General features: G+C 49.0%; 1 long non-coding RNA gene across 1 annotated transcript in view; it reads right to left on the bottom strand.

Moving 5' to 3' along the window:
• Positions 1 to 2,143: 2,143 nt before the first annotated feature.
• Positions 2,144 to 25,348, bottom strand: part of LOC144807867 (uncharacterized) — a 351,958-nt gene continuing 328,753 nt past the window's right edge. Inside the window, exons 2-3 of the long non-coding RNA XR_013606481.1 lie at positions 20,450 to 20,588; positions 2,144 to 2,397 (exon numbers count right to left, since the gene is read on the bottom strand). This is a non-coding gene — a long non-coding RNA (uncharacterized LOC144807867). The remainder of the gene's footprint in view (positions 2,398 to 20,449; positions 20,589 to 25,348) is intronic.

The following is a 25,348-nucleotide window of genomic DNA, read 5'->3' on the forward strand; positions in this document are numbered from 1 at the left end:
GGAAGGGGCTTGGTTCCCCGTAAAAATGAAGGGGCATATTATCAAGGGCTTTATCTCCGCTTTTTTGGCTTTAAAAGCCAAGAAAGTGGAGATAAAATTATCTCCCTATTACCAAGCTGTCGCTAACACCAGTTATCGACAGCTAATAGGAGATAGTGACCATCTTGGGCCCCTCTTTGCATGTCAGTGATATTTATCACTAATGACATGCAAAGTGGGCGTGCCAAGATGTTAGTGACTGGAAACAGTCGCTAACATCGCTATCTCCTATTACCAACTTTTGGAGATATTCGCGCTAAGCGCGAATATCTCCAAAAGCTAACACCTGCCCAGGAGCAGTTCTTAGCCATGTTATCCAATGGGAGGTGGATAACATGGCTAAGAGCATTAGCTCGGTAATGCATGAATATCGCTGACTTTTCAGCGATATTCATGCATTGCGGCCGTTTTTTATCGCATTTGCGATAAACCTTGGTAATACCAAGGTTTATCTGCGATAAAAATCGCCGATTTGCGGCGATAATTTTTGTCTCTAAACAAGTTAGAGACAAAAATTATCTCTATTGGTTGGTAATATGCCCCGAAATTTCGATTTCTGCATCACGCAGATCGTGAGTAAACATGTGTCGCCTAGACAATATTATTCTAGCGTTGGTCCTGACATCACGGCAGCAAAACCGGGGTGAAGCTCTGATATCGAGTACTGTTGGACTGTTGGCTAGAAAGTGGGCTGATAAGGATATTTTGATACAGAAAACTGAAACACAGTCAGGGGCAGCTGACTGTTGCTCCTGTTGCATTATCCAAGTGCGTGTAAATACGCGAAGCCTGGATACTAGTATCTAAGCACTGTGTAAGGCTTTGGAGCCTATTTTACATCATTATGTATATATGTTCTGATACCTGGCTACATGTTCCTTTGTTTGCCTCATTAGAAAGCTAAAAGCTAAGTGAAGGTAGGAACTCACGTTTGGAGTACCCCTACATTCCCCCCCATACCCCGAGGCGGCCGGTAGGAGCAACATGGTGGTCTCTGGGTAAACAATGTTTTTCACATAACACAACACATACGGCCACGCATTTATGTGTTTACATGCTTTTAACTTAGTTCTATATGCCTGTTTTTCCTTGGCAGTTAACAAAGAACAAGTGTCCAAGAGTGGAGTGGCAGCATATAGTGCAGCCCTGATGAAACTGCCTAAAAGCACGTGGCAGTGAAACATGTCGGCACTGGCATTAGGTAATGGTATGCATGAATAGCTACCAGCCTTTTTAGTGGTACAGCATACTTTGTTTCCCTACGAATAAAGCTGGTTAAGGGAATTAGATGCTGTGTTTTATGCACTTATTTATGTTGTGTGTTTGTCACTAGCAGATGCTCTCTGCTTTCCACTGTTTGTTACACGTTTTGGTTGTTTGTTTTGGACACTATTTTCTCTCTTTCTTTGAGAATCAAGGGGCATATTATCAAGCCTGGGCGATAAAATTATCGCCGCTTTATTGGCCGAAAACGGCCGATAAAGCGGCGATAATGGGCTTGATAATATGCTCTTTGGAATTCCAATCGAAGCCCATGTTAGATGTGAAGACATCTAACATGGTCTTCGATTGGAATTCCATAGAGCATATTATCAAGCCTGTTATCGCCGCTTTATCGGCCGTTTTCGGCGATAAAGCGGCGATAATTTTATCGCCCAGGCTTGATAATATGCCCCCAAGTGATTACCGATGATGAGACAGGGGCTTGTCTGGAAATTACATACCAGTTACCCCGTTGGTGGTGTTTCCGTGAGGTGTCACTTGGTTTTCACACATTTTTTTTAAGGAGAACTTGATCCAACACCGTGGGTGTGGATCTTTGTTATCGACCTAGGTGGGTCGAACAAGTTGGTGTTCGGTGTTTCTGCCAAGGAAATTTGGGTTTTTTACATGAATTTGGGCGCAGTGCAGTGAAATTATCCCGTTTTGTAGGTATCAAGGACCCCCTGATATGGATCAAACTCCTGGGTCAGGGAAAACAATTTTTGTGTAAAGGTATCTACCCAGGCAGAAAATTAGAACAAAAAGCTGGCTATTCAGAGAAACATATTCATAAACACATAATCGATAAAATTAAAGCAATGGACTGGAGTGATATCAAAAAAGTTAATTTTTAATATAAATATAAAAGATGTATGGATACATGTGATTCAATAAAAGAGGTTACACAATACGAGTAATTATTACTTCATGTGGCTTTTCATTAATAAATATAAAGCAGACATATCGATATACATAAAAAGGGGCTTTTTCTTAAAAATAAATTCTCTGGTTTTATGAAAAATAAGGCTGTGTGTCAACGCGTTTCGACAAAGTCATTTGTCTTCATCAGGACAGATCGATATTCAGCCACTTTTTCTAAATGAAAAAAATAAAACAAAATAACATTTAAATCACAGTGCATTGCTATTTCTTGTATTTACACAGATAGAACATGATTCAGTTGAAAGAAATGTTTCTTTTTCTTTTTCTTTTCTTAGCCAGACTTATGTTGTAGTACAAGTTGAATGAGGACAAAAGTTGGAAAACATACATATTTCATAGACATAATAAACAAACGTACATCACAGTATTCTAAATAACGGGAATATTCCTAAAAATGTATGTTCGATAGAAGTTGGCGTAACATTTTAGGAATCTCATATTTAAATGTGAAATTATCCCCACACAACTTGTAGGGTTCTGGAGTAGTTATCAGTACACATAGACTGTTCTATCTCCCTGGTAACTGACACCTGTTGACGTCCATGGATAGGGTCTTTTGTTTGTTCTAAAACATTTGAGTGGTGGGCGACCCTGTCCTTTCTTCCCTCTATGCTCCATTTGTGGTTTTGATTATAATTGGTAAAACAAACAGTTTCACATGCTCTCTGAAGTCTTTTTTTTTTTTTAAAAGACCTTTATTATCACTGCACATCAATACAAGCATGGGCCTACAACCATCCCGGCCGGCCGCTAAGCAAGTCGCAAGGTAAGCAGAGCAATATAAAAGAAACAGCAGTCGATTAGCCGGGGCAGGTAAATATCCAGGATATGACTCGTATTTAAGCATACAGCGTAATATACAGGATTGAAGAAGGTCAATTTTACAATGAAGAAAAATAAAACGGAAAAAACATCAGAAGAAGTGCCAGACAGTCACACATGATCCTACAATAGCAACATGAAACAGAACCCCGGAATGAGTGCGAATACACTTAAGGCCACGGGGGCAAGGCATACGAGTCAGGATTAAAGTAAACAACACATACACGTCATGGCGAATCAGCACCCCAACCCTTAAAAACAAAACAGATTGTAGGAAACATGAAGACGACAACACCCAGAAAAAGAGGAAGCAAAGGGCCATAGAGACAAAGAAAGGACAAAGAAACAACCCGCTTCCCCCTACCCCCCACCCTGCACCCCTGCAGAAGGCTACGGCCTACCCCCCCCAGCAGCGTGCCTATCGCCCTAAAAAGAGACCCGAAATATAGAAGAAAGAGGAAGAAAAAAGAAAGGAAAAAATACGGAGAAGGGCCATCGAGCAGACCACCCGGCCCCCCCCCTCCCCTATCGCGCACAGTATACATCAGAAGCAAAGTCAGAAGAGCCACAGTAAGCAAGAATCATATAGTCAATCGGTAACATCCCCGTGGAGTGTCCCTCCAAAACACCGTCAGCCAACAATGTGTTCCATCATATCCCAGACAATATCATCCCTGGCCTCCTCTATCAATAGTACCCACATACGGCCATTCATCAATCGGCATACAGTACAGTGTGGTGGGTCCAACCGAACCGGGCGGTCCTAGAGGCGCCAATACACCATGGGACCGTAGCCCCCAACTCCCAGTCAAGTACGCATGGCGGAACTCCGTGTGTGGCAGCACCGATGCCGGAAACATCCCCCAGGCAGAACACAGTCTCACCGGCCAGGAGGAGAAAGACACACAATCCGACAACTGTTGAAGCGCCGCCGGGGCGACCCAAACTATGGATCGATGTTGTTTCTTCCGCCGCCGTATATATGAAGACCCCGACGAGTCACTCCCAAACACAACAGAGCAATCCAAAGCGATGTAACGGACCGGGTCCATCGGCGTCTCCACAAGCGTAGGCGCAGCTGGAACGTTCAACACTGACGCAAAGGCGGGCACATCGGCGCTTCCTTGTGATTCATCCCCACCCATGCGGAGCGGCGGGACAACAATGGCGGCCATCCTCCGTCCCAGTTCCCGGGCGTCCCGGATCACGGTCTTATGCAGAGTTGTTAATGCAGCCAAAACATCTCTGAACGTGGGCTCTCTCTCGAGTCGCCAGACCCCAGGACTCTCTCGCGGAACGGTTTCTCTGCCCGGGTGAGGTGTGCGCACGAGGGTGCTCTCCGCCATCTTAGCTGCTCCGGCCTCGTCCCTCACCACCTCACCGCGGGACCGGGTCTCACATCAGGGATGAATAGGATTCACAACGGGAATCTCACAGGCCAAGGCAGGTTTCTCAGCGGAATCTCACAGGCCAGGGCAGGTTTCTCAGCGGAGAGTCACCAAAAGGCTAAAAACTCCGCCGCACCCTGGGGGCAGCACGCTGACTCCGGGCAAAGGCAGTGATGGGCCCAGGTACAACACCGGAATGGGGGGCTAATAATCATGTACCCCCCTCGACCCAGCGTAATCACACTCCCCACACGGTTCTCCGCCAGTCGGGCTGGGTTGGCACTATCGCCATCGGCAATCAGGTTTACAGTTTCCTCCGGCCGAGTCCTCACCACCACCAGAGGCCGCTGTTGTTGCACTCACGGCCGGCCACTCTCCGCACTCGAGACCCCGGACCCAGCTCCGCGAAGGCCTCAAAACTGTCGGGGACACTCCAACGGGTCCGCAGCAAGCTGAAGCCTCAGGAGCAAGCGGTAAGTGAAAGGGACTCTTCGCCTACATGTAGATGCCGTTGTAGCTCAGGATAAGTGCCAGGATGTATGCGCGGGGTGAGGAGGCTCACAGAGCCGAGCGGGTACGCAGCCATCTCGCTCGCCATCTTGGCTCCTCCCCTGCTCTCTGAAGTCTTAGCCTATTGACTGCTGGTCCATGCTACCACTAGGATAGTTTCTATAAGGTTGACTTTACAATCACTATCAATAAGGGTTGATTAGACTGGTGCAAGGTGCCCACTAGAACTAGTGGACATCATATTCCAGGCTAACTTCTCACATTGGTGTGCAGCGGATGGGATAAGAGCTTACTTTTGTTTTACCATATAATCTTGAAATATCATTTGAAAGATCATATTAAGGTACCTGTAGGTAGATATAAATCAAGTTCTTATAATACATAAGTTCTACTGAACTTAGCAGTTGTAGGTGATAAGGGCTTAGCTCACCCTGACTACAACTCCTAGAGTGGTTCTAGTAGGAAAACATTTAGTGTAGGTAGGTGCACACACCACACCTCACTAGAAAATGTCCATGGAAGCAGGGCCTAGTGGGCCTCTGCCTGAAGGCCCTCCCAGGGTACCTTCTAAGTATGACACATTTACTTTTCAGGAATTGAGAAGTATGTGTTCAGTCAGAAAACTGAGACAAGGACAGAGTCCAACCTTTAACCACCTGGTAGATATTTTAGTGGAGTATGATGCAGAAAAGGCATCCAACCGAGATCACCCAGGTAGTACAGAGGGGGGCCAGCCCTCAACAGAAGATCCCACTGGTGAGAACCCAGAGGATTCTGATGATGATATGGTTGCTAACCAGGCAGAAGTCAGGGAACTAAACCAGGTTAACCTAGGACTACTTGGATCTGGAGAAGGAAGGATCCAATCCAGACCACCTAGTAGGCCTAATGGTGAGTACAGACGACCCAGATCTCTTTCCAGTGGATCTGACCCTTCTGATTCATCATTGGGGTCCGATGCCTCTGCTCTGAGGTGAATGCCTTCACCTCAGAGGAGGGAGCATAATGCTAGGATGAGAGAAGCCAAGCTTAGGATCAAGAGTGCTCTGATAGATGGGGTTGGCTTAACCACTGAGCAGTACAGGTTGCTGTTCAGAGATACCCAGAAGACACAGACTCAAGACTGGACTGACTTTGTAGATTGTACAACTAAGGCTCTGGAAGGCTGGTTACTGGGCAGTAAGGTCAATAACTATACAGGATTGTATAGTTTGATTATGAGAGAACAAAGTCTTAACAACTGTCAGAACCAGTTATTGCATCAGCACCTGGCTGACTCTGATCTGACCTCTCCCTAAGAACTGGGTAAGTGGGTCAGAACTAGGGTGAAGCAGAAAGTACAGAACCAAGGTGGTGATCAGAAGAAGCTAGACCAAAAGGGTGGGGAGAAAGCAAAATACCAGAAGTCTTCTCAAGGTCCCCAAAAAGCTTCTAATGATGGGGGTTCCCAACCTGCAAAAAAGAAAGAGGCTCCTAAGAAACCATGGTGCAAAGTATGTAAGGTAAATACTCACTGGGCCAGTGAGTGCACCAAGAAGGAGACAGCTCCAGCCACCATTGCCCCTAAGGCAACTGTTCCCCCTAGTACAGCTAATAGTGGTGGTTCTCAACAGAAGGGTGTAGTAGGGTTAACCCTGGGAACTGAGATGGATTCTGGCCTAGTCAGAATACCAACTCAAACTGTCCTGATCTGTGATGGGGACATACCTGTGTCCTCTACTGTGAGTCCCAGTAACTTGGGCAAGTACAGATAGATACCGTTAATTAATGACACGATGGCTCAGGCCTACAGGGACACATGTGCTAGTGTCACAATGGTGACTCCCCGCTTTGTGGACCCCTGACAGGTGAGAATTACCTATTGACCAATGCAAGCAATGTCACTACCACCCATAGTGTGGCAATTGTTAATTTCTCCTGGGGAGGGGTAGCTGGCCTAAAGAAGGTTGTTGTTAGTTCAGACCTCCCTGTAGAATGTTTGCTTGCCAATGACCTAGAATCTTCAGTCTGTTCTGAAGTGGAGTATAGGACTCATGCAGAAATGTTAGGTATATCAACACAGTCCTTGCTGTGACCAGGTCACAGGTCAAAATATGCAACACTGAACAGGCACTGGATTCTGGAACAATGGACCAGTTGCCTACCAGGAGGAGAAGCAGTAGGGTTAAGGCAGTGCCTTCCCCCTTGCCTCAGAGTGAGGATCAGCCTCCCAAGGAAGCTGATTGTGAGACCCAAGAAGGAACTGTCCTGGAAGAGCTTGAACCTGAACAGGTTGAGTTTCAAGGGGACAGGGAGACCTTCAATGGCAGATCTGAGGCAGGCGCAGTTGGACTGCCCTTCTCTTGAACCACTCAGACAGCAAGTTGCTGCTGAGGCTGCTGGGAATGCTAATGGAACCCATAGAGTGTATTGGGATGAAGGGCTCCTGTATTCAGAGGCTAGAGACCCCAAGCCGGTGTTTTTTCAGGAGGCTGGTCATACCTTTGGTATTCAGGGGCTTCCTTCTTACATTAGCCCATGATATTCCCCTTGCAGGACATCTTGGCCAGAACAAGACTTGGGACAGGCTTGTCCCTCACTTTCACTGGCCCCACATGTCAGAAGACACCAAGGAGTTTTGTCGCTCCTGTGTCACTTGCCAAGCAACACAAAGGCCCCCCTAATACCACTACCTGTGGTGGGGGTTCCCTTTGAAAGAGTAGGGATTGACATTGTTGGACCAATGAATCCCCAAACTGCCTCTGGGCATAGGTTTTTTTCTGATGGTAGTGGATCATGCCACCAGATACCGAAAAGCTATTCACCTAAGGACCACAACAGCACCTGTTGTGGCAAGAGCCCTCCTGGGAGTTTTCTCAAGAGTGGGTTTTCCAAAGGAGGTTGTCTCAGACAGAGGTGCAAAGTTTATTTCTGGATATCTGACTGCTATGTGGAAAGAGTCTGGAGTGAACTACAAGTTCACCACACCCTATCATCCATAGTGCAATGGTCTAGTTGAGAGATTCAACAAGACCTTAAAGGGCATGATTAAGGGTCTCCCTGAAAAGCTCAGGCGGAGATGGGACATCCTACTGCCCTGCCTTTTGTTTGCTTATAGAGAGGTCCCACAAAAGGGGGTTGGTTACAGCCCTTTTGAACTTTTGTTTGGGCATCCTGTAAGAGGACCCCTTTGTCTGGTGAAGGAAGGATGGGAGTTACCTCTCAAAGCTCCAAAGCAAGACATTGTGGATTATGTACATGGTCTCCGCTACAGAATGGCAGAGTACATGAAGAAGGCATCCAAAAACCTTGAGGCTAGCCAGGAACCGCAAAAAGCCTGGCATGACCAAAAGGCTGTGCTGACTGTTTACCAGCCAGGGCAGAAAGTGTGGGTGTTGGAGCCAGTGGCCCCAGCAGCTCTCCAAGACAAATGGTCTTGACCCCACACTATTGTTGAGCAAAAGGGAGAGGTAACCTATTTGGTTGATCTTGGAACTACCAGGAGCCCCCACAGGGTGCTTCATGTCAACAGCCTGAAACCATATGTTGACTGGGCTGACATGGGCTTGCTCATGGCTACTGATGAAGGACAGGAGGAAGAGAGTGACCCTCTCCCAGAACTGCTCTCTCAGAACCCTGATGATGGGTCAGTTGATGGTGTAGCCTTGGCAGGCGGCCTCACTGATCAGCAGCAGAGGGACTGCAGACAAGTTCTGCAGGCCTACAGACATATATTTTCACTGACTCTAAGTCAGACTACCTGGTGTACTCATGAAGTGGACACTGGGGACAGTCTGCCTGTTAAAAGTAAGATTTACAGGCAACCTGATCATGTCAGGGACTGTATCAAGACAGAGGTCTAAAATATGTTGGAATTGGGAGTCACTAAGCCCTCAGAGAGCCCTTGGGCCAGTCCAGTAGTCCTAGGGGCATATTTATGAGTTCTGGCGCATCTCGGCAAATCAGCAGGGATGCGCCAGAACAAATGCGTCACGCAAAACTACCCTTGCGTCATGGCGGATACGCCGCATTTACAATGCGGCGCGCCGTGACGCAAGGGTAGGCAGATGCGTGACGCATCTCGTGATGTAAGGGTGGCGCATCGCTGGAGTCCCATCGCAAGCGCGACGTGACTCCAGCAATGCTTGGATGTGCCCTATACTTAACATGCTGCGTCAGTCCTTACGCCTGCTTCTAGCAGGCATAAGGAATTGACGTAGCAGCGTCGCACAAGTGCCTGCGTGAAATCTTGTAGATTTCACGCAGGCACTTTTGCGAGGCGCACCTGCCCCGGAACGTCCACCCTGCGCCGGAACGCCCACATGTGGCGCAGGGCTTTACAACGTGACGCATCTGCCTAGATGCGTCACGTTGTAAATGGGTCACAGGGATGTGCCACGTTTGCGCCGCCGTTGCATGACGCAACTGCTGCGTAAACGTGGCGCAAGTGCCTTGTAAATCTGCCTCTTAGTGCCTAAACCTCACACCCAAGATGGTAAGAGAGAGATGAGGTTTTGCGTGGATTACAGAGGCCTCAATGCTGTCACTAGGACAGATGCCCATCCAATACCAAGGGCAGTTGAACTCATTGACAGATTGGCATCTGCCAAGTTTTTGAGTACATTTGACTTGACAGCTGGCTACTGGCAGATCAGGCTAGCTGATGATGCAAAAGCCAAGACAGCATTTTCAACCCCAGGAGGACATTATCAATTTGTGGTAATGCCCTTTGGTCTGAAAAATTCACCTGCCACATTCCAAAGGTTGGTGAACCAAGTCCTCTCAGGTCTGGATGACTACTGTGCAGCTTATCTAGATGATATTGCTGTCTTTAGCTCCACTTGGGAAGATCACCTGATCCACCTAAATAATGTTTTGGAGGCCCTGCAAAAGGCAGACCTAACTATCAAGGATACCAAGTGCCAGATAGGGCAGAGCAAGGTTGTATACCTCGGCCACCTGGTAGGTGGAGGGCAGGTTCAACCATTGGAGAGCAAGATCCAGACCATAAAGGACTGGACTGCTCCCACCACCTAGATACAGGTCAAGGCATTCTTGGGCCTGACTGGGTACTACAGGAAATTTGTCAAGGGGTATGGGTCCGTTGTGACACCCCTTAATGACTTAACTTCCAAGAAAATGCCAAAGAAAGTTCAGTGGACAGTAAGCTGTCAAAAGGCATTTGATGACCTGAAGCAGGCCATGTGCACTGCACCTATTCTGCAAAGTCCAGACTACTCCAAAGAATTCATTGTTAAAACATATGCTTCTGAGTTGGGGGTAGGTGCTGTTCTTTCACAACTGAATAAAGATGGTCAAGACCAGCCAGTAGCTTTCAATAGCAGAAGGCTGACCTCTAGAGAGAAACGTTGGTCAGCTATTGAGAGGGAGGGCTTTGCTGTGGTTTGGGCCCTGAAGAAGCTGAGGCCATACTTGTTTGGTACTCACTTCAAGATTCAGACAGACCATAAGCCCCTCTTGTGGCTAAATCAGATGAATCCAAAACTGCTTAGGTGGTCCATTTCCCAACAGGGGATGGACTTTACAGTGGAATATAGACCTGGGACTGACCATGCCAATGCAGATGGACTCTCCAGATATTTCTACTTAGAACATGAAGACTCAACTGGTCAAGGTTAGTTTAATGTCCCTAAGTTTGGGGGGGGTTGTGTAGGAGAGTAGGGTCTGCTTCCTATGGTCACCCCCACGTTTTGCTGTGATTTTCTGGTTTTTCGACTCTAGACTGGCTGTGGCCCTGCTAATCAGATCCACAGCCTAGCTGTTCTCCCTCTAAATTGATACCATGGGGGCGTGGCCAAGACGGCGGCAGTGTAGGACGTGTACTTCAGTCCCTCCGGCGCCGCCTGGCATCTAGCTTTGTACATTGCCCTACCTGGTGCCCATCCACGCCGCCAGAGGGGTGATTGGAGGTCCTCTCGCTGTCCTGGTCCCGGTGGTGCCATTATTTCGGCGCTGGCTGAAGGAGATCTGCCCTTTTGAGGCTGTACAACCCCGACGCCTCCTGAGATTGGCCAGCCGCTTGGTGAGTGGAGCTGAGGACTGTGTGCCATGGAGTGGTGCATCCCGGGCTCTGAACGGCCGCCTTGGTGCTGAAACCGACTGGAGACCTGCGTTGGTGGCGACAGCTGGGCCTGGGGAGGGTCAGGCCCCTACACCGAGCTGGGGCCTGTCCCCGGAGAGGTCTGCGCTGCCTGTGAACTCCCACTGTGCTTGCGGCGGTCGAGCGGCTCAGGCGGAGGTGGCTGGCTACGGAGGTGAGGAGCGGAGGGGTGGCTGGCTAGCGGTTGGTGGGTCGGTCCGTGGTTCGGCGGATGAGGTGAGGCCCAGCGCGAGATCTGGCAGCAGTGGGCAGCGAGAGTGGTGACAAGCGGGCCCCCCCCACCCCTGCAGTGACTACCGACGGGAGGTACTTTGCGGCATCGGGGAACAGCGGTGCTCTGTCCCGGCCCGCGGATCGGCTGGCATTTCGGCGGGCAGAGACTCCATGACTTTTTGCCCCCACTAACTGACTTTCCGCTGCACATGGTGGCTAGGAGTGCAGGGCTGGTGAGGCACTCCCTTTGGCCACAAGCTGCGAGAGCGAATCCGGACGGGCCCCCCAGAGTAGCCCTGAAGGGGGCGAGCGAGCAGAGAAGGGGTGCAGTGTGGGGGCTGGCGACTGTCTACTTGGGCTGCAGCTCTGGTGGAGTTCGGGTGCCTAGATCCAAGCTGCCTTCCTGACTGAAGTACCCCACGGTTGGCCTGCACCCGGTGTGGGACCCGTGGATCGCCTGGCTGGGCATTGACACAAGTACCCGGGTGCCGGGGAGGTATACAGGCGGCGGCCCGCGGAGGCCCCACACTGCGGTGGACTTTGCGGTTGGCAGACCTGGGGCCTGCTCTCACGTAGCGCTGACTGAGTAAGGAGCTTGTTGGCTGGCGGGGGCATGCCATCGGCCTACATATCGGCAGACGGCATCTTCTGCGAGCGGCTCAGGGTCGGGATTGGGGCCCGGGGTGACGTCACTATGTCCACTAACAGAGGTAAGAAGGACAAGGCCTCGAAGGACCCGCTGCTGAAGTTAGGGAGCCGGGCTGCCTCGCAACCGGATACCCAGTCCACGCAGCTTGATGACGTGGAGGCGCCGGCCACCAAGGCCTTCATACTGGAGCTTTTTGCCACCATTAAGGAAGACATCCTGGAAATCCATTCCCAACTTTCCTCTGATCTCCGTGAAATGCGGCGGGATGTCGACGCCATTGGTGAGAGGGTGGCGACCCTAGAGGACCACGATTTGGGCACTGCCGAAGAGCTCCATCAGCTCCAACAAGATGTTATTCGGCTGACGGAACAGAACTTGGACCTACAGGCGCATACCGAAGATCTGGAAAATCGCTCGCGGAGGAATAACATCAGGATCCGAGCGGTCCCCTGGAAGGGAGAGGGGGATAGCTTGCAGGAGTATGTGATGGCGTTGTTCTGACAGATCCTAGATGAGGGGGACAACCGACATTCAGCTGGACAGGGTACATCGAGTTGGCTTGCCGAGGGGCGCTAAGGCCCCCCCACCGGACATCTTAGTCTGTGTCCACGACTTCCAGATCAAGGGGCAGATTCTACGCAAAGCAGGAGCCCTCCCCTTGGTACAGTTTTGCGGGCATCAACCTGCCCTTTTTCAGGATCTAGCGGCCTCTACCCTCATCAAGCGTCGCAGTTTCAAACCAATCACCACGTACTTGAGAGAGCAGGGCATCCCCTACTCCTAGGGGCACCCGTTCCGCATCATTTTTAAGTTTAAGGGAAAACTCTTGCAGCTTCGCTCCCTGGATGCAGCATTTGAGGCGCTGGGCTTGGAGAGGTCGGACGCTCCCACTGGTCCGGCCTGGTCTCCCGCTCGGCGACGCAGGCGCTCCACTGAATGGGAGATCGCCCCCGTGGGGGAAACCAGATCCTTCTGCCAGTCTCATGGAAAGAGAGGCGGCCGTCTCCTCGGTGGCGCTGGTGACGGACGGCGAGGGTGCCACTTGAATGCTGTTTGCTTGGCCCGGGATGAGTTGCATGGCGGCGGGAAACAACCTTTACAACGCAACTTTTACAACGCACTACCATTACAACAAAACTTTTACAATGCACTACCATTACAACAAAACTTTTACAACGCAACATCCATTACATCGCATGCCATTACAACGCAACCATTACAACGCATGACACTACAACACATACCACTGCAACGTATGTCATTACAACGCATACCATTACAACGCATAACATTACAACGCATAGTATCCTTACACTATCCAACACTTACCCTACTGTTGCACCCCCTGGAGTTAGAATAGTAATTTTTACCCCTACACTATCCAACACTTACCCTACTGTTGCACCCCCCTGGAGTTAGAATAGTTATTTTTACCCCTGCACTATCCAACACTTACCCTACTGTTGCACCCCCCTGGAGTTAGAATAGTAATTTTTACCCCTACACTATCCAATATTTACCATGCATGCAATGTAATGTTATGCGTCGTAATGGTATGTGTTGTAAAGGTAGTATGCGTAGTAATGGAATGCGTTGTAAAGGTAGTTTTTAAAAGTTTGTTGTAATGGCATGCGTTGTAATGGAATGCGTTGTAATGGATGTTGCATTGTAAAGGTATGCGTTGTAAAAGTATGCGTTGTAACGTCATACATCCCTTGGCGGCGCCGGGAGGGGGCCCTGGGAGTTAAGACTGTGATATCCACTCCTCTTTTGTCCCTAGTGAAAGGTGGTGCCCTGTATCAGGGTTGGGTACGGTTCTGAATGGCGCCACATGCCCTTTCTACAATGATCCTTGTGACGAACATTGGTCATTTCCCAGTTTGCTCAGCATCCCCTAGAGCGCGACTTCACTTATTATTCCTCAGCTCACAAAACGTATGCGCGCTTAGATCACTTCCTGGCTACGACTTCCCTCAAGCCCCATTTATCTGAAGCAGCTATCTCCCCGCGATCTTTGTCAGACCATGCCCTTATTTCTGTTCAGCTTTCCTGTAGTGGGCAGCGGCCACCGTCGTCTGGTTGGCGACTTCGAGACTCTCTCCTTAACTCGGAGTCTGCAGTCACCCGCATTAGGGCTACTATCACCCAGTACTTCGTAGACAACGATCGGGATGGCATGTCGCTGGGGTCCGTTTCGGAGGCCCTCAAGCTCGTGGCCCGGGGAAAGTTTATTGCGTTGTCCGCGACCTACGCTCGGATACGTAGGGAGAAGCGCACGGAACTGGAAAAGGAAGTGAGTGGCCTGGAGGTGATACATAAAAGGACGGGGGCTCCGCGCATCTGGAGGGAGTTGGAAACGAAACGACGCATGCTAAAACACCTCGATCTAGACCGGGCGGAATATGTCCTTTTACGCTTTCACCACAAGTTTTATCTCAGTGGGGACAAAGGGAGCCGGATGTTGGCGCATAGGTTGAGGGCTCAAGCGCAGCGGTCCGCCGTCCACTCCATTAGGGATCCTCAGGCAGTGGAGCACACAACTGATTCCCTTATTGCAGACTACTTCCAGCGGTTTTACCAAACCTTGTATTGCGGAGAACCCTCGGACCCTGAGCGAGTGGCAGCATATTTGGCTTCCTGTGGTGTAACGCCCCTCTTTCAGGCCTCGACGGAGGCTCTGGACGCTGAAATACGTAGTGAGGAAGTGATCTCCACGATTGCGAGACTGAAACTAGCCAAATCCCCGGGGCCGGACGACTTCTCGGCCATCTTCTATAAGACGTTTTGCGTGGAATTGGTGCCCTTTTTAACCCGCCTTTTTAATTTCCTCCTGGAGACGGGGGAAGTGACTCCCTCCATGTCGGAGGCCGCTATCACGGTCATCCCCAAGCCCGGGAAGGACCCCATGGAGTGTGGATCGTACCGCCCAAACTCACTCCTCAACTTCGACGGCAAGCTTTTCGCCAGCGTTTAGCCGCAAGCCTCAGCCCATTAATGGACGGCATCATAGATCCGGACCAAGCGGGTTTCATTCCGACAAGGCAAGGGGGGACAACACCAAGAGACTTCTGCACCTCATGGACTTAGTTCACTGCTCTCGTGCACAGGCCCTCTTCTTATCCATAGACGCGGAGAAGGCCTTCGGCCGTGTAGACTGGACGTATTTGTTTGCCGTTTTGAAAGCTTTTGGCCTGGGGGCTAACTTCCTGTGATGGGTTCGCTGCCTGTATGCGGCCCGAAGGCGGTGGTCCGGGTGAATGGCTGCAGGTCTACTCTTTTTCCCATCACTCGAGGGACGAGGCAGGGGTGCCCCCTGTCCCCGTTGCTCTTTGCGCTCCATATGGAACCCTTTGCTCAGCGGGAGCAGTCCAATGAGGGAATTGCAGGGATTCAATTTGGAGCAGACATGCACAAAATCAGCCTGTATGCGGACAACGTGATTCTTTCGCTCACACACCCTCACACCTCCTTGCGGCACCTATCGACAGAGCTACACGAATTTAGTGGAGCTGCGGGATTTAAAGCAAGCTTTTCCAAATCACAGATACTTAACGTGTTGGTCCCTGCTACTGAAGTGCAGGACCTACAACAGGATTTTGCCTTCCAGTGGGTTCACTCAGATATTCCATACCTGGGAATTCATCTTGCCCCCTCTATAGCGCAGACAATTTCCATTAACTACAAGCTCTTAGTGGATCAAACAACCAAATCGCTGTCCAACTGGTCCCGTCTCCAGCTGGTCTGGTTCGGTAGACTGGCTGCAGTCAAAATGACGGTACTCCCACGCATCTTGTACCTTTTTCAGCTGCTCCCTCTGAGCCCTCCGCCGGGTACCTTACAGAAGCTGCAGGGGCTGATTACTAAGTTCTTATGGAACCACAAACGTCCACTGCTTGCCTCCTCGGTGCTTACGGCCCCTAAGGCCAGCGGTGGGCTGGGCTTTCCCTCACTGAAAGCGTACTACCAGGCGGCCTGTCTGCGATTCATCCTTGAATGGAACAGGCCATATTCCAGTAAGCACTGGAACTTTATGGACCAGACGGTGGCGTGCTGCAATATTTGGCGCGAGTTATGGCTCCCTCGAAAATACAGAGCTTAGGGTCTTTATTCTTCACTTGTGACGTCACCAACTATGAAGGCGTGGGACCAATTGGCGCAGCGTAAAGGTTGGACTACTTTCCCATCGCCTATGACGCCCATTGTAGACAACCCATACTTCCCGCCTGGCTGCTCGTCCCCGACCTTTCAACGCTGGAGGGAGGAAGGTTTCAAGAGAGTGGGCTGCCTCTTTGATCTAGATGGCCTAATCCCGTTCCCCTTGCTTCGCCGGGACTACTTCTCTCTCTTAGAATCTGATGCATTTTTTTATTCACAGGTGGCGCACTGGGTCACTCAGCCTCCTAACGTCGCTGCTATGTCCCGCCCACTGACAGCCCTTGAACGTAGGGTTGTCTGCAAGAAAGATGATCGCAAACTTATATCTGATTTGTACGCCATGATTATGGCGCGCTCTTAAGCTTCGTGCACTAAAACACAGGTTCGCTGGGAGACAGAGTTGGGACGCCCTCTGTCACATAAGGAATGGGAAAGAGTGTTCTACCTCGCGCACCACACTGCTGCAAATGTTGCAGGTGCAGAGTCAGCCTATAAGGTGGTTACATATTGGTGCTATACCCCAGCTCGTATTAAGTCCTGGGTCACGAACCATTCAGGCCTGTGTTGGAGGGGATGTGGTGCCACGGGCACCTTGACGCTCCTATTGTAGCATTGCCCGGAGCTAGAGCGATATTGGAAGGCGGTCCTTGAAGATCTAGATGATGCGTTTCACATCACGTTCCCTCGGTCCCCTGAACATGTGCTGCTAGGGCTTCCGCATGCAAAAGCGTTTCCCTTGCGCTCACTGAGGGATAAGCAGATTGCTTTGGCCTTTGTTAGCGGCGCGCTTAGTCATCCTAGCGCAATGGAGGTCCACTGATTCTCCCGACCCGAGGGACTGGATCCGACGGCTGTGGCACCTATTAGCTATGGAGCGACTCTCGCTCTGCATGGATGGCAAGGGGCGGATTATGCAGAGTTGTGGGAACCATTCATTCATCTTCTATCCCGAGATCTACGTGAGGTAACATGTCCGAAATATCTCCAGATCCTGCAACTTATCCCATTGGAGCCTGGGGGTTCAGCCCAAAAGATTTGATTGGCCAGGGAGGTAGTGAGGGGAGTGTGTGACTTGGAGCGCAAAGGGGGTAGATGAGGCTGATGCGGAGGAGGGTGGTGGGGTGTGGGGGGGGCTCCTTTTCGTTTGTTGTTCCTGTTTCTATTATTAATTGCAGTAGATTGCTGACTGTAATGACGGCTCCTCATGGCATTGCATTCGCCCTTGCGGGATTGCCCTCCGGGGGTGGACCCAAACGCTGTGTTTAACACCAATGGATCTTGCTCTGCCGGCCAGTGGATGTAGGCAGCCAAGCTGTGTTATGAGGTGTTATGCTGCTCAATAAAAATTATTGATTCTAAATTGATACCATGTACTTTAGGTACATACCAGATTGGGTATTGGGTCACCTTTGTGAACCCCTGTATAGTGTACCATAAGTACCCAGGGCATAGGTGCATCCAAGGCCTACCAGAGGCTGCAGCATGTATTATGCCACCCCTGGCTGGCCCTCCAAACTGACACCACAGGCTGTTCACCCAGCTTGGGTAAGGTGGTGTAATCACCCCTTACTTAGATATAGTATACCTATATCTACCTATATATATAAACACATATACACCTATAAGTCACTCCTATGGTAGGCCTCGACAATCCTGGAGGCAGAGTACTTGTTTTTATGTGAGAGGGTGCCATAGCATGAGCTGAGCCCCTCTGCAGCTTTCGAAACCATCTCCTTATAGCTGTTCTAGGATATAGTCATACCATATACTCTTAAGTGCATTATAATCCTTGCGGTTAATGCTAACTTTGGTTTGGCTTTATCAAAACATGTTGTGTAAGGTGGCAAACACTTTGGAATACTACCCGCCACCAGTCCTGGTGGCGGGGGTAGCATTCCACCCTTCTAGAGGGAGAAGACATGTATTTACTGCTTTACCCGGTTAAAGTTAAACAGAGCCTCAGCATCACAAAATGGATGCTGCTGCCACAGACACGAGTCTGACCTCCTGTTGCTGGGGGAAACTCCAGGAAGGGTGACCTGGACAATAGGTTTTCTGTCCAGGGAGGTGCCAGCACCTCCCCAGACAGGGGTTTTGTGTATTGGGGCAGGGAGGGCTGCATTCAGGGAATGCATCTAGACACTGCCTGGGGCACACAAGGTGCTCTATGCATATCCCGGCTCAAACCAGTTACTGGGGCACTCCAGTCCCAGCTCTGGCGCGAAACTGGACAAAGGGAAAGGGGTGTAACCACCCCCTTCCCAGGTCCACCCATAGGAGGGACCTAGCAGGTAATCCAGCCCCTTAGCTTAGTATAAGTATAGGAGCTGTGTCCCCAGGACTTTAGTTTATCCTGGAACGAAACTTTGATACAGAACTCTTGGACCTTCGACATTCTATTCTGACTAGAAGACGGAATACATCTTCCTTGTGGTCAAGGAGTGACCACCCTGTGCAAACAGGCACCACTAGTAACTTGCCAGTCTGCTTTGTCGATGCTCCTGCCGGAAATCGAAGACTCAGCGGCACAGGAACTGGATTCTCAGACTTCGCTGACTCCGACCCACATCCACAGCAAAGCTGAGACCCGTCGCGGACACGAGAGACGCGGGACCGGACACCCTGGATATCCTGCATTTTGCAAACTGCATCGACTCCTGAGGTAACTTGCAGTTGTGCAAAGCCCCAAACCCGAGCACCATTTGCACCGAAGCTCAGCCCTCCACACTCCACGAGTGCCCCGTGGGGCCTGCTCTTGCATTTCAGCTTGATACGGCTTCCCAGTTCTTAGTCTGTTGGCTAGTGAGCCCCCTAAAGACTTTTCTTTCAAACTAAACTGCTTTCCTGGTTGCTCTAGGCTTGCTTCAGCTTTCCTGCAAAGGAAAAGTGCCACAGACCTTGCTGGTCTGCACCAAAGCCAATCTTCACTTCCTGCGTGGGTTGCGGTTAACAAGGCTTGTTGGGTCCAATCCGGATACCAACACCACAGTCAAGTAGATCCTTTGTGGGCCAGCTCAAATCCAGCTCCTGGTTGTCGTCGACACCTCCTGGACCTCGTGGCTGCCGAGACAAGCTTCACCTCTTCACCTGAGATCGTTGCAACATCGCCTGGTTCCTTCCTGGTACCTTCCTGGTCACTGGCTAGTGACCCAGACTCTGTCCCCTCTGCTTTCAGGTTCTTCAGATCTTCGATCCACCCTTGGATCCACCCGGACACTTTTCCTCTGGTCGCCTGCAGCACTTCTTTGCAGATCTCCATAGAAAATGACGACGAAACCCGACACCAAAAGGCACCTATGCACCCGGCTTCCCTGGGTGAGGTAACACGAGTAGTCCGGTGCTCCTGTGGGTCTTGACTCTCGAAGTGTCCTAGTCTGAAGGGGTTTTGTCGTAGCCCATCCGGAAGTGCCCTTAAACAGTAACTTTGTAATTTCTTTGTTTCAGTCAATGGTAACTCGCGACTATGTTTAGACATTGCACGCGTCTCCCGTGGGCATCCTACTTCCTAACCTTTGGTTGTTCAGTTGAACCCCAGCGATTCCCCAGGCTCTAGTCCTACTCTCTATTTCAGATGTGGTTCTTATACCACTTTCTTAGTATATGGTTCGTGAGGCCCCTAGGGCATTACTGTATTTTGTGCAACTTATCGTATGCTAGTTGAGTAACTTGTGATGTACTTTGACCTCTGACCTCAAAAAGAGTGCAGAAGGGTTGTGTTTAGGATAAATACATATATATTTGATATATACCTTGTGTGGTGTCCTTTCATTTGGTATCAAGGGATTATAATTGGTAAAACAAACAGCTTCACATGCTCTCTGAAGTCTTAACCTATTGACTGCTGGTCCATGCTACCACTAGGATAGCTTTCTATAAGGTTGACCTTACAACAACCATCAATAAGGGTTGTTTAGACTGGTGCAAGGTGCCCACTAGAACTAGTGGACATCATATGCCAGGCTAACTTCTCACAGACGTCATTGCCCATTACAGGCTCAGGAAGGAGTCCATTATCCTCCTCCTGTACCAGATTGCACCAAGGCTGTAGTCAACATCGCAGCGCTGTACCAACACCCATCTGCAGGCCAAGCTACTGGTTTTCCTACACATGCTGGCATCTGGAACTTTCCTACCAATGACAGCCAGAGTGGCAGGAGTACCCCTGCCACCCTTCTCTAAATTCCTCCCCTCTATCCTGGATGCCATCATAAGCCTCACACCCCAGTACCTCGTCTTCCCCAACACAACGCAGCAACAACAGGAGAACAAGCAAGGTTTTTATTCCATTACAGGATTTCCACATGTGTTGGGGCAATGGGCTGCACACATGTGCAACTTGTGCCTCCAGCGGCTACATGACACCTTTACCTCAATAGGAAGCACACACATTCCGTGACTCTGCAGACAATCGTGGACCATCTGTGCCTCTTCATCAATTTCCTCGCAAAGTACCCGGGCAGTGCTCATGATTCCTTCATCTTCCATAATTCCACCATTATGAGCGCTTCTAGAATGGGACATATGGAATTGGCATACTGGTTGGTAAGTACTTCTCAAGCACATGACAGTCAAATATGTTGGAATGCGTTGCCCTATTAGTGTTGGGCTGAAGAGACAGTGCATGTGTAGTAGGGATGGGCCTACATACTTGCACCATACTTCATAACATATGTGCAACAAGATCCTACAAGTCGCACATGCCGAGCCCGCCTACGTAACTGTGGGCCACAAGTACAAGTGAACTGCGCTGCTGGCGCATCACTAATCATGAAGCTCTGGTGAAGCAGGGTCTCAACTCATATCAATGAGGCAATGCAAAGCCAGCTTGTGCACCCTTGCAGGTCCTCATAGATAGGCAGTAAGGCAAGCCAGCGCAAAGTGCAGCATTGATTCACCCTACTTGAAGAATGCATTCTATGGGCTTTGCACTGGCTTTTCCCTATGACAATCTCACACATTTCCATATATCCAAATACCAGGGACTGTCTGCTATTAGTGTGTCTCCCACAAGAAGGTGATATGAAAATACATAGTTAATAAAAGATTATTGCATAGATTGTTTTGCTTAATAGTATATAACCAATTCACAAGAATGAACTTCAACAATAAAACTATTAGAAAATGAGAGAGCTGATGATTTTGGGGTCCCCCCTAACCTAGGGGGAGCACCAAGCAGATGCCTTGAACACAAAGAGCATAAACAAAAACCACATTTTGTTGAACTTCAGTGGTGATCCCATCATTTTAGGACCACCCCAAGCACAGTTATTGGCAAAAAACAATCCCAACCAAAGGCCCTGCAAAGCATTATGGGACAAGATTAGCAGTGGCAGTGATTATTATAGTATCCAATATCAAAAAAATTCTACAAAGAGCTGCAGTTCCACTGGTCGTCCCTAGATGTCCCTCACAAGTCAAATGCAAAACATTGAAATTATTCTTACATCAAGCTGCAGTTCCACTGGTCGTCCCTAGATGTCCCTCACGAGTCAAATGCAAAACCATTGAAACCCTTTCATCAAGCATTTGCATTTGACTCGTCGGGGACATCTAGGGACGGCCAGTGGAACTGCAGCTCTTTGTAGAATTCTTTTGAAATTGTGTACTATATAATATTCACTGCCAACTGCTAATTTTACAGTAATACTATTGTGAAAGTACTCAAGGGTCCTTTGGGAGGGTGCAGAGCTCTGTACACACTAGAAGAAAAGATTCCCCCACTTTGCTAGCACTGGGAACTTTCCTCAACTGGTGTGGGCAATCACGGGGCTCTCGGTCACAAAAGGCCCTAAGATCACAGAGCCAAAATGTTGCCCAAAGCACAGGGAGAAAGTGCACAGATATGATGGGAAATAAAAACTTGCGATTATGTCAGACTTGCGCCATGTTTACGCCGCCGTTGCGTCACTCAATGGCGCGGAAACGTGGCGCGGCGCATTCCTGAGACCTATTTACAACGTGACGTATCTAGGCAGATGCGTCACGTTGTAAAGCCCTGCGCCACATGAAACCTGCGTCAGGTTTCATGTGGGCGTTCTGCCGCAGGGTGGGCGTTCCCTCGTAGGAAAGCCCCGTAAAACTGACGCAGTGAAATCTACAAGATTTCAATGAGTCAGTTTACGATGCTGCTGGGTCAAATCCTTACGCCTGCTTGAAGCAGGCGTAAGGAGTGACGCACCACATTATGTATGGGTGGCCTCTGTACATTGCAGGAGTTGCGTCGCACTTGCGACACTACTCCAGCAATGCGCCGCCCGTACACCACAAGATGCGTCACGCATCTGCCCTTCCTTGCACCATGGTGCGCCGCATTGTAAATGCGGCGCATCTGTGGTGCCGCAAGGAGGGAATTGCGTGACGCATCAGTTCTGGCGCATCCCTGCTGATTTGCAGAGATGCGCCAGAACTCATAAATCTGCCCTAAAGGATCTAGGGGCATATTATCGCTATTGCTTGGTTAGAGACAAAATGTTACCGCAGAGCTGCGGCGATTTTTATCGCAGATAAACCTTGGTATTACCAAGGTTTATTGCAAATGCGATAAAAAACTCCCGCAATGCATGTATATCGCTGAAAAGTCAGCGCTATTCATGTATTACCGAGCTAATGCTCTTAGCCATGTTATCCACCTCCCATTGGATAACATTGCTAAGAACTGCTCAGGGCAGGTGTTAGCTTTTGGAGATATTCGCACTTAGCGCGAATATCTCCAAAAGTTGGTAATAGGAGATAGCGATGTTAGCGACTGTTTCCAGTCGCTAACATCTTGGCACACTCACTTTGCATGTCATTAGTGCTAAATATCACTGACATGCAAAGTGGGGCCCAAGATGGTCGCTATCTCCTACTAGCTGTTGCTAACTGGTGTTAGCGACAGCTAGGTAATAGGGAGATAATTTTATCTCCGCTTTCTTGGCTTTTAAAGCCAAAAAAGTGGAGATAAACCCCCTTGATAATATGCCCCCTAGAGTATGTACTGAAGGAAATTCTTGAAAAAGTATTTAAATGTACTGCTAAGGATTTAAAATGTGTACAGCAAAACAAAGATAGAGGGGCAACAGCCAACAGCTAACACGTGCCCTGAGCAGTTCTTAGCCATGTTATCCAATGGGAGGTGGATTACAAGGCTAAGAGCATTAGCTCGGTAATGCATGAATATCGCTGACTTTTCAGCGATATTCATGCATTGCGGCCGTTTGTTATCGCATTTGCGATAAACCTTGGTAATACCAAGGTTTATCTGCGATAAAAATCGCCGCAGCTCAGCGGTAAATTTTTGTCTCTAACCAAGCAATAGCGATAATTATCGCTATTGCTTGGTAATATGCCCCAGAGGTTTTTTTGAAATCACGTTTTTTACAGAGCTGAAATATGATTTTTTTTTACAGGGTGTGTCACTCATGTGTTCACATGAGAACCTCAAGGGGGTAAAAATTACTGCTATGGCAGCAGCAAAGGAGGTGCCAGTAATTGTCCATATGTACAATGCCCATGTGTCTACATGGGAGATTGAATGTTTTTTAAACCGGTTTTGCGCAAAGGTGAGGGGAGGTATATTACAGAGAAATAAGTTTGGAATCTGGAATGGCAAGAGAAAGTTTTTTTGTGATACTTAAACCAAACCCTGCTGGGGGAATGACCCACCTCCCACAAACCTTTGCATTGGGCCCAAACAGAGGCTATTTAAACTACCCAAGCCAACCGCAATATTGTAGGAACTGTTTAAGTTTTGGCCACCTTAAAGAAGAATGCAAAAATGAGGGTTGCAAGTTCTGTGGGGACATAGGCCACAAACACACCGAATGTAATGCCCCCAAATCATGTAACCTACGTGGATCCAAAGAGCACCTTTATAGAGCATGCCCAAAGCAAAGATTCTCATATGCGGCATCTGCAGCTGCCAAACATCACCAGCCAGGGGATAGTAAACCTTACGCCGCAGTACTGGCACCAATAATCTTTAAGACAGTTAGTGATGGAGGCACCGGGGAAACACCCAACACAAAAAAACAAGTAATACAAGTTGCACCTACCCCTACCCCACAGGCAGAACAGGAACAAACCAAGGAAAGTACACAGGTAGTAGAGGAAACTCAAATGACAGAAATAGAGGAAAGTGAAAAGAAAGTTAAAGGGATGTCAGACATAGACTCACAAGTGGAAGATAGGGAAATAGATTCAGATTGTACTCTTATCCCTACAGATATATATAACATCATCAAAGAAGCCAAGGACAGGGCACAGGAAAAAAGGGAAAGAGAAGAACAGACCTCCTCAGAAGAGGAAACAAAAACCACCGAGGGCCCAATGCAGATGGTTAAAAAAAGAAATAAAATCAAAATTAAAAAACAAACGGCGGACCCAAGTGGTCCGGCCGCAACAGAACAGAAAGAAACTAGGAAGAAAACTCTACCAAAAGAGAACTGCTCAGGGTCCAGGTATAGTGTACTAGGGGACCTCTCAGACTCAGAAGACCTAGGATATAGCTTATTCTCACAAGAGGTAGGAGTAACCCCCCACAAAGACCTTTTTCTACAGTCCCCATACTTAGGGGGAGCAGAAGAAATTGGCGGGCAAGAGACGCAAAATAGTGAAAGCAATCAGCAAATATGTGACAGCATCTGGTCGCCATTGAGCTTTGAAAATGTTCAGGTTTAACATGTATTGTATACCGTGCAAAGTAATCACCATTGCAAATATAGGGGCATATTACCAACGATTAGCGATATTTATCGCTAACGAGGCTTAGCAACGAATTTTTTAACGCTAAGCATCGCCGGAAATTATCGCAGAGATAACTTGCTATTAGCAAGGTTTATCTCAGAAGTGATCAAAATCCTCACGCTAACTGCCAAATGAGAGATTATCGCTGGAAAACCGACGATAATCTCTCGAAGTTTGGAGTTAGCTTGATGATAGGGGCTCACAAACTTAGCCATGATATCCACCTTCCATAGGATATCATGGCTAAGTCAGGAAAATACCAGGGGCCCCATTTATGAGGCCTTGCGTCAGTTTTGCGCCGCCGGTGCGTCACTTTTTGTGACGCACCAGCGGCGTAAAAAATGCGCCTTGTTGCGCCATATTTAAAAAGTGACGCATCTAGGTAGATGCGTCACTTTTTAAACCCCTGCGCCACATTATATCTGCGTCACCCGCAAAAAGCCTCGTAATAGTGACGCAGTGAAATCTATGAGATTTCACTGCGTCACTTTTAGGACGCTGTTGCATCAAAATCTTGCGCCTGCCTCACAGCAGGCGTAAGAT

The sequence above is a fragment of the Lissotriton helveticus genome, chromosome 1_2 (assembly GCF_964261635.1).
Source record: "Lissotriton helveticus chromosome 1_2, aLisHel1.1, whole genome shotgun sequence".
Taxonomy (NCBI): domain Eukaryota; kingdom Metazoa; phylum Chordata; class Amphibia; order Caudata; family Salamandridae; genus Lissotriton; species Lissotriton helveticus.